General features: G+C 41.8%; 1 protein-coding gene across 3 annotated transcripts in view; it reads left to right on the top strand.

Moving 5' to 3' along the window:
* Nucleotides 1–421: 421 nt before the first annotated feature.
* Nucleotides 422–16112, top strand: part of LOC106564910 (inactive rhomboid protein 2) — a 36320-nt gene continuing 20629 nt past the window's right edge. For 2 of the 3 annotated variants that reach the window (XM_082958870.1, XM_082958868.1), the window contains exons 1-2: nt 422–571; nt 9646–9790. The gene's annotated coding sequence lies outside the window, so the exon portion shown is untranslated. The remainder of the gene's footprint in view (nt 572–9645; nt 9791–16112) is intronic. The other variant, XM_082958869.1, reaches the window with a different exon arrangement.

The raw sequence follows: 16112 nt of genomic DNA, 5'->3' as shown, positions 1-16112 counted from the left end.
AGTAGATTATTCTTCTGGAATTGTGTTAACTCTTGCGTGGGTGGAAATGTCAAATGAAGTGCTCTCACACTTTTCCTTTCCATATATTACTATAGCAACACAGATTACTTTCATGTTAGTTTGCTTTAGTTTTTTGGGGGAGATATTGCTTTTGCTGGGAAAGTCTCATGTCCCCCTCATTGCGTCGTCATTCAGGGACATTGTGGTAGGCGTGTCAAGCTTCGGGACTCAAAGAGCAATATTATCAAGTTATAAATATTCCCTTTCACAAACAACAATCATGCAAACATAACCAAAATATACAAAACTATTACAAGTCCATCAACTGCGGACATAACTGAACTTTATTAATATTATTACAAACCCATTCTTAACTTCTATGTGTATCTGTCATTTATCAGATTGGTTCGAGCCTGTCTAGTATTAACTCCGCCCACCTTCGTCGAAATCAGGATATTTGGAGAGAAGGAAAGTAACACGTTGGTGCTACATTCTATAAAATGTAGGAACATAACTCCTATTTTATTCTGAGCAACACTGATGAAAGTAACGTATATATTTTTCCATAAAGGTGAGTATCCTATTTTCTCTTGCAATATTTAATCGTTTTTTCAAAATGTGTTTATGATCGAATGTGAGCACAATGTGTGGTTTATCCAGTCCTCTTATCGGAGTTTCAGACAGCGAGAACAATAGAAGTGTAGGCGTGAGGAAGTCACATTCAAATGAATTATAAAGTAATTTAACTATTTCAACATTGGAAATCTCAAAAGGACCGCAAACGACATCATGGCCCGCGCGCGGTTAAAATGTGACAACTTGCGTATTCATATTCCATTGTTGCGCTGCCCGGGAAAAATAATTCACTGAAGTAAAATGTGTCAATTCCATTTTCACACAACCTTCGTTCAACTTCGTTAAAACGCCCGCTAACTGGCCTCACGTTAGAATTCCCGTTGGTCTCCCATTTTCCCAGAAAATGTGGGAGTGTTCGGTTTGTTGACAGGACAGGACAGGATACATTATCGTTTTTTTTTGTTTATTCGGAAAGGAAAGAATTTTGTTGACCTGTTTAAAAAAAAAAAATAATAATAATAATGGATACATGAAATGTCACAAAGCTTTAGTTCATGTACATGTAGCCTAGTAGTGTATGCTAGTTGTTCAAACCCACTCTGTGCTGGACTTGGCAACAAGTTGCTCAATTATTCAGGCTCTCACTGTAAGTACGCAGGTCAACATTGTGAAATAGTTGCTACATAATTTACTTGTTGCCGAAGTTATGATATGAATACGCAAACATGCCGTTTGATAGATGTTTGCCACAGTCATTGACTGAACTGTTAGATTAATGTACACGAGTTAACATTTCTTTATAGGGTTAAATAGTGAGAAAGTAATGTGTGATATGAGTATTATATCTTTATGTAAAGGCTAAAATATAATTTTGATCCAGTCTGAAATGATTGGTATACTATTAGTTTATAACAACCATTGTTGAAGGGCTGAGAAACTGGTAGAAATCTGCAGATAAGTACTTCAAGATAGGTCTACAATATACAATCCATTCCCCAGTAAGGCAGGCTTTCTTTGAAATGTTTGTATCATTAGTGCTCTTTTATTCATTCAGGTTTCAAACAATGCAACCTTACAGATCTCTTCCTTTGAATTATGCTACTGCAGTGCATTTCACTGGGAACAAAGAATAGAATGTGGGTAAGCAACCACACCCACAACAGCTGCATCAGTAGTCTTGAACTGTAAGTTCTGTGACGCCACAGTGCACCTGCTGTCAAGATAACAAGGCTAGTAGAGCGAAGTGGAACCTATGCAAATGCCAAGGTTGCAGGTTGACACAGTAGGAAAACAGAAAAAGTAAAATGGTCATGTTTGACTGGACTGGGAATCAAAAACAAGGTTGGTCTTCCAGATGAGCAAACATTTACAATAGCTAGGTTTTCATCCAATTGGTGACAGATTTTAATGCAAATATTCTAAAATCTGCATAAAAATATGCTTGTTTTCCCACCAGAGATGTTTCCATCAAACGGACTTATTCCCATGTGCTGAAATAAAAAGACCATCGCATATTTGACTCTACTGATGGTTTTGTCACAAACTGTTGCGTTCTGTTGCAAATGTGCCCACTCTGGTCTTGGCATGTGTGCTCTAGCCAACAGCTTGCACATACAGTGCAGGTAGGCTACCTACATGATGAGATTATTATGGATAAGAGCAAGATCATTTTTATCTGTTAAACGGCAGCCAAGCATCGATCATCTTGTCATCAAAATAAGACCGTTGATATTTATTTAAAAGGAGCATCGAGCTCATCACCGTGCACTTTCACCACCCTGTGAAGTTCAGTAATTTACAGTATTTAATCGGTAGCCTAATAAACTGCGTGCTTTCCCGAGTCGTAGTGGGAGGACCACACAACATATTATTGTGTAATTCCAAGTTTACTTCGATATGATGGTTATTTAAATACAGAGCATTCGGAAAGTATGCAGACCCCTTGACTTTTTCCACATTTTGTTATGTTAGTCTTATTCTGAAATTGATTAAATAAAACATTGATGAGGACAATCTACACACAATACCCCATAATGACAAAGCAAAAACAGGTTTTTAGAAACTTTTGCAAATGTATTAAAAAAACATAAATACCTTATTTACATAAGTATTCAGACCCTTTGCTATGAGACTCAAAATTGAGATCAGGTGCATCCTGTTTCATTGATCATCCTTGATGTTTCTACAACTTGATTGGAGTTCACCTGTGGTAAATTCAATTGATTGGACATGATTTGGAAAGGCACACACCTGTCTATATAAGGTCACACAGTTGACAGTGCATGTCAGAGCAAAAACCAAGCCATGAGGTTGAATGAATTGTCTGTAGAGCTCCGAGACAAGATTGTGTTGAGGCACAGATCTGGGGAAGGGTACCAAATTTTTTTTGCAGCATCGAAGGTCCCCAAGAACACAGTGGCCTCCATCATTCTTAAATGGAAGAACTTTGGAACCACCAAGACTCTTCCAAGAGCTGGCTGGCCGGCCAAACTGAGCGGGGGAGAAGGGCCTTGGACAGGGAGGTGACCAGGAACCCAATGGTGAATCTGACAGAGCTCCAGGGTTCATCTGTGAAGATGGGAGAACCTCCCAGAAGGACTACCATCTCTGCAGCACTCCACTAATCAGGCCAATCACTCCTCAGTAAAAGGCACATGTCAGCCCACTTTGAGTTTGCCAAAAGGCACCTAAAGCCTCTCAGACCATGAGAAACAAGATTCTCTGGTCTGATGAAACCAAGATTGAACTCTTTGGCCTGAATGCCAAGCGTTTCGTCTGGAAGAAACCTGGCACCATCCCTACGGTGAAGCATGGTGGTGGCAGTATCATGCTGTGGGGATGTTTTTCAGCGGCGGGGACTGGGAGACTAGTCAGGATTGAGGCAAAGAACAGAGTAAAGAACAGAGAGATCTTTGATGAAAACCTGCTCCAGAGAGCTTAGGACCTCGGACTGGGGTAAAGGTTCACCTTCCAACAGGACAACGACCCTAAGCACACAGCCAAGACAGCGCAGGAGTGGCTTTGGGACAAGTCCTCGCGTGACCCAGCCAGAGCCCGAACTTGAACCTGATCAAACATCTCTGGAGAGACCAGTAGCAGTGCAGTGACGCTCCCATCCAAACTGACAGAGCTGAGAGGATCTGCAGAGAAGAATGGGAGAAACTCCCCAAACACAGGTGTGCCAAGCTGTTAGGGTCATACCCAAGAAGACTCAAGGCTATACGCTGCCAAAGTTGCTTCCACAAAATACTGAGTAAAGGGTCTGAATACTTATGTAATTGTGATTTTTCAGTTTCTTCTTTTTAATAAATTCTAAAAACCTCTCTTTGCTTTATCATTATGGGGTATTGTGTGTAGCTTAATTAGGGAAAAACACTATTTAATCCATTTTAGAATGTTGGAACAAAATGTGGAAAAGGTAAAAGTGTCTAAATACTACTCATTGAAGGATTTTTCTTTATTTTGACTATTTTCTACATTGTAGAATAATAGTGAAGACATCAAAACTATGAAATAACACATATGGAATCATGTGGTAACCAAAAAAGTGTTAAACAAATCAAAATATATTTTATATTCTTCAAAGTAGCCACCCTTTGCCTTGATGACAGCTTTGCACACTCTTGGCATTCTCAAATGCTTGTATTTCTATCTCTGACAGTGCAGTAATATCTAACAAGTAATATCAACAAATTTTACAACATATACACAAATCAAAGAATGTAATTAAGAATATATAAATATATGGACGAGCGGTATAGAGTGGCCAGTGATTTCAAGTCTATGTATATAGGCAGCAGCCTCTCTCAACCAGCTTCATGAGGAATGCTTTTCCAACAGTCTTGAAGGAGTTCCCACATATGCTGAGCACTTGTTGGCTGCCTTTCCTTCACTCATCCCAAACCATCTCAATTTGGTCGAGGTCGGGTGATTGTGGAGGCCAAGTCTTCTGATGCACTACTCCATCACTCTCCTTGGTCAAATAGCCCTTACGCAGCCTGGAGATGTGTTTTGGGTCATTGTCCTGTTGATAAGCATATGATAGTCCCACTAAGAGCAAACCAGATGGGATGGCGTATCGCTGCAGAATGCTCTGGTAGCCATGCTGGTTAAGTGTGCCTTGAATTCTAAATAAATCACTGGCAGTGTCACCAGCAAAGCACCATCACACCTCCTCCTCCATGCTTCACGGTGGGAACCACACATGCTGAGATCATCCGTTCACCTACTCTGCGTCTCACAAAGACATGGCGGTTGGAACTAAAAATCTCACATTTGGACTCATCAAACCAAAGGACAGATTTTCACCGGTCTAATGTCCATTGCTTGTGTTTCTTGGCCCAAGCAAGTCTCTTTCTTATTATTGGTGTCCTTTAGTAGTGGTTTCTTTGCAGCAATTCATCCATGAAGGCCTGATTCACACAGTCTCCTCTGAACAGTTGATGTTGAGATGTGTCTGTCACTTGAGCTCTGCGAAGCATTTATTTGAGCTGCAATTTCTGAGGCCGGTAACTATCTAATGAATTTATCCTCTGTAGCAGAGGTAACTCTGTGTCTTCCTTTCCTGTGGCAGTCCACATGAGAGCCAGTTTCATCATAGCGCTTGATGGTTTTTGCGACTGCACTTGAAGAAACTTTGAATGTTCTTGAAATATTCCGGATTGACTGACCTTCATGTCTTAAAGTAATGATGGCCTGTCATTTCTCTCTGCTTATTTGAGCTGTTCTTGCCATTGTTTGGACTTGGTCTTTTACCAAATAGGACTATCTTCTGTATACCACCCCTACCTTGTAATTTATATAATATTTGATCATGAAGGTGTTTCCACAGCCATTGCTAGCATAATACATTTTACAGACACAAAAAGATCCTAGACCATGTCGAACGAACAAATTGTTTGTCGACATTTATAAAATTGTCCTGCCATTTCCTGTTTCCGTCACCCCGGTTATGACTTTTTTTCCCATGTGTCAGGTAATTCATCCGCATGAAATGGTTGGATGGAAACTGGATAATGACCATTCAGGCCTACAGTCGTCCACTCTGTCTTTCCTCCCCCTGGATTCTATTGAGTCATGCTTGCAATCCCCCTGCCCCTTCTTGATTTCAGCTCCAGTTCTCAGCTATTGTGCCACAACATGCCTGCCAGAAAGCAGAGCCTTGAGTCTCTCCTAGTGACACGCCTCTTTCCAGTTGTATCTGTGGGCTCATTGGGATTTTTTTTCCTGCTACGTCATGGTAATGCCAATTTATGTAAATTCAGCTTCCATACTGTCTGACACATCAACCTTTGCTTCGACACGACACAGGAAAAGGACCTAAACCTCAACCTGAAAGGACGCAAGGCTGCTCTGTTAGTGTCACTTCGACATATTAACTTTGATTCTCATAAACATCAGAGCATCGGAAATTCAAAGCTTCATCCATTTTCTAATCGATGCGTGCTGATCCAGGAAGGGATCTGACTTACATGTCTGCGAATATTGGTGGAATGTGTGTCACAGATTCAGAGTATCCCGCTGTGTCTTCTTCAGATCGCTCTCATCCTCTGAGTGAGCCATAGATTCATTCCACAGGCTGGAGGCTGGCTGTCTAGCTGGCTGACTTCCTTCTTGTGCTGTACTGCTCTCTAATGCGGTTACACCCACGACAAGCCAAAAAGCATGACATGCCGTGTAACTGGAAAATATCAGCACCGTCCATGTTGGATCTAGTTTGAAAGGTAGCCCTGTTGAGTTTGGTGTCTGTATTCAAGACATTCACGGCCCTTGAAGGCAGCTAGGGGTCTCGGTAGGGGTGTTGGAGTTGTGATACTTGTGGTAAGCTTTCTGCCATGCATGTTTGGACCTGCATGCATGCTCTGGGAAGTGCAGATTCGGGTTGTTATGGAATACACATTTCCCCTCCAGCTACATTAGAACACAAACCAAGAATACTGTGACGAATCGCTCACAAGAATTCTCTAGTTTCTCTGAGAAGCTTTCAATTGCTCATATTGACAAAGAGTGTCTCATAGCTTTGAGTTCAGATGACCAAAAGTTGATACCGATTAATTGGGTGATTTAAAAAAAAAAAAAAAAAAAGTGTGTGTGTGTGTAATAATGACAATTACCACAATACTGAATGAACAATGAACATTTTTATTTTAACTTAATATAATACATCAATAAAATCAATTTAGTCTCAAATAAATAATGAAACATGTTCAATTTGGTTTACATAATACAAAAACACAGTGTTGGAGAAGAAAGTAAAAGTGAAATATGTGCCATGTAAAAAAGCTAACGTTTAAATTCCTTGCTCAGAACATATGAAAGCTGGTGGTTCCTTTTAATATGACACTTCAATACTCCCAGTTAAGAAGTTTTAGGTTGTAGTTATTATAGGAATTATGACGCGTCGACTATTTCTCTCTCTATACCGTTTGTATTTCATATACCTTTGACTATTGGATGTTCTTATAGGCATTTTAGTATTGCCAGCCTAATCTCAGGAGTTGATAGGTTTGAAGTCATAAACAGCGCTGTGCCTCAAGCATTGCTAAGAGCTGCTGGCAAACTCAGTAAAGTGCTGTTTGAATGAATGCTTACGAGCGTGCTGCTGCCTACCACCGCTCAGTCAGACTGCTCTGTCAAATATCAAATCATAGAAATAATTTTAATAAACACACAGAAATACGAGCCGTTGGTCATTAATATGGTCAAATCCGGAAACTATAATTTCGAAAACAAAACGTTTATTCTTTCAGTGAAATATGGAACCGTTACGTATTTTATCTGACGGATGGCATCCCTAAGTCTAAATATTGCTGTTACATTGCACAACTTTCAATGTTATGTCATAATTATGTAAAATTCTGGCAACTTAGTTATGGTCTTTCTTAGGAAGAAATGGTCTTCACACAATTCGCAACGAGTCAGGCGGCCCAAACTGCTTAATATACCCTGACTCTGCTTGCAATGAACCCAAGAGAAGTGACACAATTTCTCTAGTTAATATTGCCTGCTAACATGCATTTCTTTTAACTGAATATGCAGGTTTAAAAAAATATACTTCTGTGTATTGATTTTAAGAAAGGCATTGATATTTATGATTTGCTACATTTGTGCAACGATTGTGCTTTTTTGCAAATGTTCTTTTGTTAAATCATCACCCGTTTGGCGAAGTTGAAGTAGGCTGTGATTCGATGATACATTAACAGGCTTTGATTATATGCAACGCAGAACAAGCTAATTAAACTAGTAATATCATCAACCATGTGTAGTTAACTAGTGAAGATTGATTGTTTTTTATAAGATAAGTTTAATGCTAGCTAGCAACTTACCTTGGCTCCTTGCAGCCACAAGGTCCTTTTGATGCTGCACTCGCGTAACAGGTGGTCAGCCTACCACGCAGTATCCTCGATGATTGCAATGTAGTCGGCCATAATCGGCGTCCAAAAAGGCCGATTACCGATTTGTAATGAAATCGTCCCTAAATTAATCGGCTATGCCGATTAATCAGTCGACCTCTAGTCATTATCACACACATTGTGTTTAGGTAGACAAGAGTAAGGGGTGATTTCAGTTGTTACACTGATGTATCGACGCATTCTGCAGTTACAATTCGATTGATTCACCCCCTGGTATGAAGAGATGACTGTTTTTGCTCGTTCATCCATGCACATGCACGTTACATCTTGAATGCTATTGACATATTGCACAATTCACACAAGTCCTTTTGAAATCTATTGAAGTCTGACATTTGTCAAGATCTCGAGTCTCTCGCAAGTCTCTCAAAGTTCTTGGTGGGTATTTATCTACTAAACTCAGCAAAAAAAAAAAAGAAACGTCCCTTTTTCAGGACCCTGTCTATCAAAGATAATTCGTAAACATACAAATAACTTCCCAGATCTTCATTGTAAAGGGTTTAAACACTGTTTCCCATGCTTGTTCAATGAAACATAAACAATTAATAAACATGCACCTGTGGAACGGTCGTTAAGACACTAACAGCTTACAGACGGTAGGCAATTAAGGTCACAGTTCTGAAAACTTAGGACACTAAAGAGGCCTTTCTACTGACTTTGAAAAACACCAAAAAGAAAGATGCCCAGGGTCCCTGCTCATCTGCGCGAACATGCCTTAGGCATGCTGCAAGGAGGCATGAGGACTGCAGATGTGGCCAGGGCAATAAATTGCAATGTCCATACTGTGAGACGTCTTAAGACAGAGCTACAGGGAGACACGACGGACAGCTGATCATCCTCGCAGTGGCAGACCACGTGTAACAGGCTGGACTGAGGGCTTGTAGGCCTGTTGTAAGGCAGGTCCTCACCAGACATCACCGGCAACAACGTCGCCTATGGGCACAAACCCACCGTCGCTGGACCAGACAGGACTGGCAAAAAGTGCTCTTCTCTGACGAGTCGCGGTTTTGTCTCACCAGGGGTGATGGTCGGATTCGTGTTTATCGTCGAAGGAATGAGCATTACACCGAGGCCTGTACTCTGGAGCGGGATCGATTTGGAGGTGGAGGGTCCGTCGTGGTCTGGGGCTGTGTGTCACAGCATCATCGGACTGAGCTTGTTGTCATTGCAGGCAATCTCAACATTGTGCGTTACAGGGAAGACACCCTCCTCCCTCATGTGGTACCCTTCCTGCAGGCTCATCTTGACATGACCCGACAGCATGACAATGCCACCAGCCATACTGCTCGTTCTGTGTGTGATTTCCTGCAAGACAGGAATGTCAGTGTTCTGCCATGGCCAGTAAAGAGCCCGGATCTCAATCCCATTGAGCACGTCTGGGACCTGTTGAATCGGAGGGCGAGGGCTAGGGCCATTCCCCCCCAAAAATGTCCAGGATCTTACTTTTGATTTTGACCCCCCCCCCCCCCTTTGTTCAGGGACACATTATTCAATTTCTGTTAGTCACATGTCTATGGAACTTGTTCAGTTTGTCTCAGTTGTTGAATCTTATGTTCATACAAATATTTACACATGGTAAGTTTGCTGAAAATAAACGCGGTTTACAGTGAGAGGACGTTTATTGTTTATGTTCTGACTTGTGGTTGAAATGCTCTTTCAGGTTGCGTTAATCAGGGTGGTCGAGATGTTGCTGGTCACAGGATGTGGGGATGAGGCAGTCGTCTGAAGGACGGCTACTCTTTCACCCTGCTGCGGGTGGTTGGAGATAACAGACACGGATCGTCAGGCAACGCCCATTTCTGGAGGCGAGTCGAGCAGTCAGTGTGAATACTGTTCCACAGCTCCAAATGTGTGACAATTATGTCAATTGAGAAAATATGTGGTGATACAGTATTTAACTGGTTTCATTTATGTCATTTGTTTGAAACAGCTGTGCACTTTGAAATGTATACATTGTGTGTGTCAGGAGTTCGTGTTCACATTGAAGCAGTGATGTAGAATATTGGATGCGTTGTACAGCTGAGAATGCTTAGCATCTGTACTGTACAGCTCTGCACAAGATACCATTGAAGCTACAGTATATTCTTCAGTGGATGTTGTCATGTATTTCACAGCAACAAGTGAAACTTCTGCATAGGTATCTAGTCTTAGAGAGTCTTAGCGTAGAACACAAAGGAAGGTTAATTGGCAGTTAACGCACTAAAGCATGTAGCCATGTACAGTGCCAGTCAAAGGTTTGGACACACTTACTCATTCAAGGGTTTTTCTTTATTTTTTACAAATTTCTACATGGTAGAATAATAGTGAAGACCTCAAAACGATGAAATAACACATATTGAATAATGTAGTAACCAAAAAAGTGTTAAATCAAAATATATTTTATATTTGAGATTCTTCGAAGTGGCCACCCTTTGCCTTGATGACAGCTTTGCACACTCTTGGCATTCTCTCAACCAGCTTAATGAGGAATATTTTTCCAACAGTTTTGAAGGAGTTGCTGAGCACTTGTTGGCTGCTTTTCCTTCACTCTGCAGTCCAACTCATCCCAAACCACCTCAATTGGGTTGATGTGGGGTGATTGTGGAGGCCAGGTCATCTGATGCAGCACCATCACTCTCCTCCTTGGTCAAATAGCCCTTACACAGCCTGGAGGTGTGTTTTGGGTCATTGTTCTGTTGAAAAACAAATGATAGTCCCACTAAGTGTAAACCAGATGAGATGGTGTATCGCTGCAGAATGCTGTGGTAGCCATGCTGGTTAAGTGTGCCTTGAATTCTAAATAAATCACTGACAGTGTCACCAGCAAAGCACCATCACACCTCCACACCTCCTTCTCCATGTTTCACGGTGGGAACCACACATGCTGAGATCATCCGTTCACCTACACTGCGTCTCACAAAGACACGGCGGTTGGAGCCAAAAATCTCACATTTGGACTCATCAGAGCAAAGGACAGATTTCCACCGGTCTAATGTCCATTGCTTGTGTTTCTTGGCCCAAGCAAATCTCTTCTTCTTATTGGTGTCCTTTAGTAGTGGTTTCTTTGCAGCAATTCGACCATGAAGGCCTGATTCCAGCAGTCTCCTCTGAACAGTTGATGTTGAGATGTCTGTTACTTGAGCTCTGTGAAGCATTTATTTGGGTTGGAATCTGAGGCTGGTAACTCTGGGTAACTCTTGGTCTTCCTTTCCTGTGGCTGTCCTCATGAGACCTGTTTCATCATAGTGCTTGATGGTTTTTGCAACTGCACTTGAAGAAACTTCCAAAGTTCTTGAAATGTTCAGCAGTGACTGACCTTCATGGCTTAAAGTAATGATGGACTGTTGTTTCTCTTTGCTTATTTGACCTGTTCTTGCCATAATTTGGACTTGTTATTTTACCAAATAGAGGTGGTATACAGAAGATATCCCTATCTTGTCACAACACAACTGATTGGCTGAAACTGATTAAGAAGGACAGAAATTCCACAAATGAACTTTTAACAGGGCACACCTGTTAATTGAAATGCATTCCAGGTGACTACCTCATGAAGCTGGTTGAGAGAATGCAAAGAGTTTGCAAAGTTGTTTTCAAGGCAAAGAGTGGCTACTTGGAAGAATCTAAAATATATTTTGACAGTTTTTTTTGGATACTACATGATTCCATGTGTGTTATTTCATAGTTTTGATGTCTTCGCTATTTTTCAACAATGTAGAAAATAGTACAAATAAAGAAAAACCCTGGAATGAGTAGGTGTGTCAACTTTTGACTGGTACTGTAGCTAAACTCACCCAGGCTGTACTGTACTGTACTTGGGCTGACATGTTCAACATTGAAGCCTATGACAGAAAGTGAAACATGACACCGACTGCCTTTGTCTATATTTGGGAACTGGGCTCTAGGCCATTACCACTTCTAACTGTAACTAGCTATCACCAGGGGCAACCAAACCTAGACATTTCTGAACCAGCACATTCCTGTCTGCCTGTGTCCAGGGCTATGGTGTGAGCTGGCAGTTGTGCTTGGTGTCACGCTAACATGCAACAGCAGCACTCTGTGGGCTATAGGGGCATGGTGACAGTAACGCACTTTCACAGAGGACACACACTCGCACACACTTGTACAGGAACACACAGTGGCACCAAACACCAAGTATGGAAATGAAGCATTGACGCTAATGACTTAAGGCCAGGGTCATGTTCAGTAGGCGCCAAACAAAAGAAACCAGACTGAAACAGGGAGGGACTACCTGGTGCTTGTCATTTTAGTTTTCAGTTGCTAAATGTATTCCGGTATGTGTCCCAATGAAAAGGACCCTGCTCGCAGTCATGACATCTTCAAGAGCCCCACTCTCAACACTGGCCCCAATGTAAAGAAGTGGACAGATAGTTTAGATTTCTTGAATGGCTTGAAGTACACAGAGAGAGCGGGTGGAGAGAGAGAGAGACGGAGTGTGGGAGCTAGTGATATATAAGTCATGTGACGGGAGCACTATGGTTGTCACCCTGGGTATGTCACTACACGTTTGTGACTCACTACTGGGATGTGTGACTGGGTTGGGACTTGGAATTAGTGTGTACAAAACATTAAGAACACCTGCTCTTTCCATGACCGACTGACGAGGTGAAAGCGATGATCCTTTATTGATGTCACTTGTTAAATACACTTTAGTCAGTGTAGATGAAGGGGAGGAAACAGGTCCAAAAATGATTTTAAAGCTTTGAGACATGGATTGTGTATGTGTCATTCAGAGGGTGAATGGGAAATACAAAGATTTCTAGCGGGGTATGGTAGTAGGTGCCAGGCGCACCGGTTTGTGCCAAGAACAGCAACGCTGCTGAGTTTTTCACGATCAACAGTTTCCGTGTGTATCAAGAATGGTCCACCACCCAACTGTGGGAAGTATTGGAGTTAACATGGGTCGGCATCCTTGTGGTGTCCATGCCCCGATGAATTGAGGCTGTTCTGAGGACTAAAGGGGTGGGGGTGCAACTCAATATTATGAAGGTATTCTTAATGTTTTGTACACTCGATGTATATCATCATGAGCTGTGTTGTCACAGTTTCTCTTCCAAGACTACTGTGACGCTGTGTTTGAGTTCCCACGCACTTAGGATATTTGAGTGGCAGAGAGAGAGTGAGAGACTGGGAACTAACAATCTACAGTACTGTGCTCCGTGTGCTGGGAGTTAGTGTGGAAGAAATGGGCTGTGTTGTCACGTCTGCTGTTCCCAGACTACCGTGTGAGTTAGACTCCGGGCTCTGGACTAAGTTAATAATTATCAGAAATGTTCATTATTGATCATGGAAACATACCCTTATTCCACCAGCTAGTAGCTACTATGTTTTTCACTCTCTCTCTAACGATTGGGGACATGTTCAGTCAACATCTGAATGTACAACAACACAAAAGTTCCCCCCTGTGAGGAAATCATAATCCTGGGGCTGTTGTTTCCCAGGGGGACTGAAGATGATGATGCACAATGTTCCAGTATTGCCTGAAAATCACCTCTATGTTGCTCGGTAATCTGAAATGTATTTTGGCTGTGGAGGGGAAAACTATGATGCCACAATTTTATAGAAAACCCAACCCACATCGCAGGTCATTGACCTATTGTTATCCTATCTAGGATCTGTTGGCAAGACAACCAGGCTATTGTTATATTATTGGCTTAGAATAGGTATTGACTGTTCATGCTACCAGTCACACAGGTATCTGCCTAATAGATGGAGCTAAACCCTCATTGTCATCAACAGCGTAATCTCAGTGAGCAATTTCGAAGCCCTTTGAGTTTTGGCTATTCTGGTTCCGTTCATCTGTCATCTCCACACTACATGATCTGTTATGGATGGTATTGATATTGATTGACTTATAATTGTTGAGATATGGATGAAGATATAGGATTAACATCACAAAGATGTACATTGAAGATAGGCAATCAAGTATGCAGATTACAGCCCAGCAGATTATAATTTCCGTTGGCCCATGCATGTAGAATGAGACTCCCAATGAGACAATGTCAACAATGAGGCTGATCTCTCTTTCTCCACTCTATCAAAACAACAACACACTGACTCACTCCTTAATAAGTCTGACCCGGTCCCATAGGAACATATAAGAGTTCTCCCATCCCCCCCAACCACTCTCCATACTATTCTGCTCCCACAGCCACAGACTTGATTGCCATTGACTTGACTGGTGTCAGATTTCCCTGCTGCCGCCGTTCCTGACGCTGACACCAAAGCCCTTTTTTCTATTGATATATAGCAACTCCAAGACTTCAAGACCTTGACTAGATCTATAATGGACACGTATGGCCAGGGAGAAGACCGCTATAGGAATATTGCCATCTTGCCTGCACTTGCCTATGGAAATATACAATGACACAATTCAAAAAGCCTGAAGAGTGAGGATTAATTGAGCTCTGAGTGGGTCCAGAGGCTGATGATGATTTCTAATGGAGACTTGAAGCTGGGGACAGGAAGGCATGATTATGGTTGTGGCCTTGAGCAGATAAGGAAGGTAGGCCTATGTACTGATATTGAATGTCTTTTTAGTTAAGTTTTAGTTTATTTGATCATTTAAAGGTCCACCTACAAAATGATGCATTTGATTTAAGAATCATCGAGGGTAAACACAAAAGTTGACTTATTTCCATTGTGGTCCTTAAGTAACATCTCATTTAAAGATGAGGGACTCAGGGTGTCTTTCAGAGATAATTGTTGTATGGTGTTACTGTATGTAAACGTAGGGGAGTATATATAGATAGAATTTTAATGCTAGCGATATCTCTCTTTCTCTCGCTCTTTCTCAACAAAAAAAAGTGTCCCAGCGGGAGCTTTCTATGAATGACATGTTTCAGCCTACACCCCCATTAGCACTGCCAAGTAACAAGCTATTGTCTCAGTCACCTCAGTCTCAACTGAACCTGACACCGTGCATTCATTCAAGCTCCTACCACCATGCTTCTCTCAATGACTGGCTGGCGTCCTACAGACGAGGTCACAGCCCCTACAGAAAACCTATTGTTAACTCATTCAGTGTAGCATCCCACAAGAACCCTTTAAGTAATTGCATGTCAAATAAGAATGATGGTACTAGTAAACCGACAAGTGTTTTGTGTGACGTTACTAAATGGCATAGAAGGATTGCGAACACACAGGTTTGCTAATGTAACTGATTTATGGGGTCTCGTCCAGGATCCCATCAAACTAACATGGGAAAAAACACCTGCTGTTTTTCTAATGCATATCTGCTTGGGCAGGCAGTCAATGTTTTCCTTCAATAGATATTGTTATGTATGTGACGGAAAAGGCAGGTTTCTCTCTCAGGACCTACTGGGCCCCAGTGATATGGATATTGTTTACATTGTGCGGGTCAGTGACTGTTACCCAAGAGTGGGGCGAGGCCAGGCTCCTATTCCCGCACATTGCTGGGTCTTGTTCATTAGGGCACGGAAAAGGAAAACGCTTAAACGCTTTGCAACAGAGAACAAGAATGAGCGTTTCTTATTGGCCAAAACCTGGTAGTCCCTCCCTGTTTCAGTACGTTTCCTTTTGTTTGGTGTCTAATGAACGCTACCTGGGGAATGAGACTCGGGTTGTGCCTCTGTTGTGACGGAGTTATCTATTAGGATTTCTTTCCAGCTTGACCCACTGACCCAGTCTACATATAGCGTGTGTATTTAAGACACAGTAGCATGCCATATGCACACTTTCAGTATATATTGTTTAGCCTACATCTGTAGAGTTCTGAGGAAAATTAGATGGAGATGTCCAGGCATTGGGTTTTATGGTGTTGGGACCGCTGGAGTCAGAGTGAGCTGCATTCCAGTGTGCTATGGTGGGATACTTTTGTGTTTTTTATGGTTTAGCTGATAGGCTTTTACATGGAAAACAAAGCTTCAACAAAAAGGGTGGTATTCAAATCCAGTGGTTTCCCTTCCCTATACACATGTGAAAGGTTATTTCAGCAGGGGAATGTGTCCTTCCTTGTTGCAGATAGGAGTTCCTCTAGGAATTTGTCATTTGGCTAATATGTTTGTGTTAAAGTAGCTACTTCAGTTAGTTGCTGAATGGTTCAAAGTGCCTGTCAGTGTTGTTTGTCTTTTCAGTAGGACATGTCTGAGTAGATCAGTCTTGTCTTTG

Source organism: Salmo salar, chromosome 12, assembly GCF_965601325.2.
Source record: "Salmo salar chromosome 12, fSalSal1, whole genome shotgun sequence".
NCBI lineage: Eukaryota > Metazoa > Chordata > Actinopteri > Salmoniformes > Salmonidae > Salmo > Salmo salar.
This window is presented reverse-complemented; position numbering and strand designations above follow the sequence as displayed.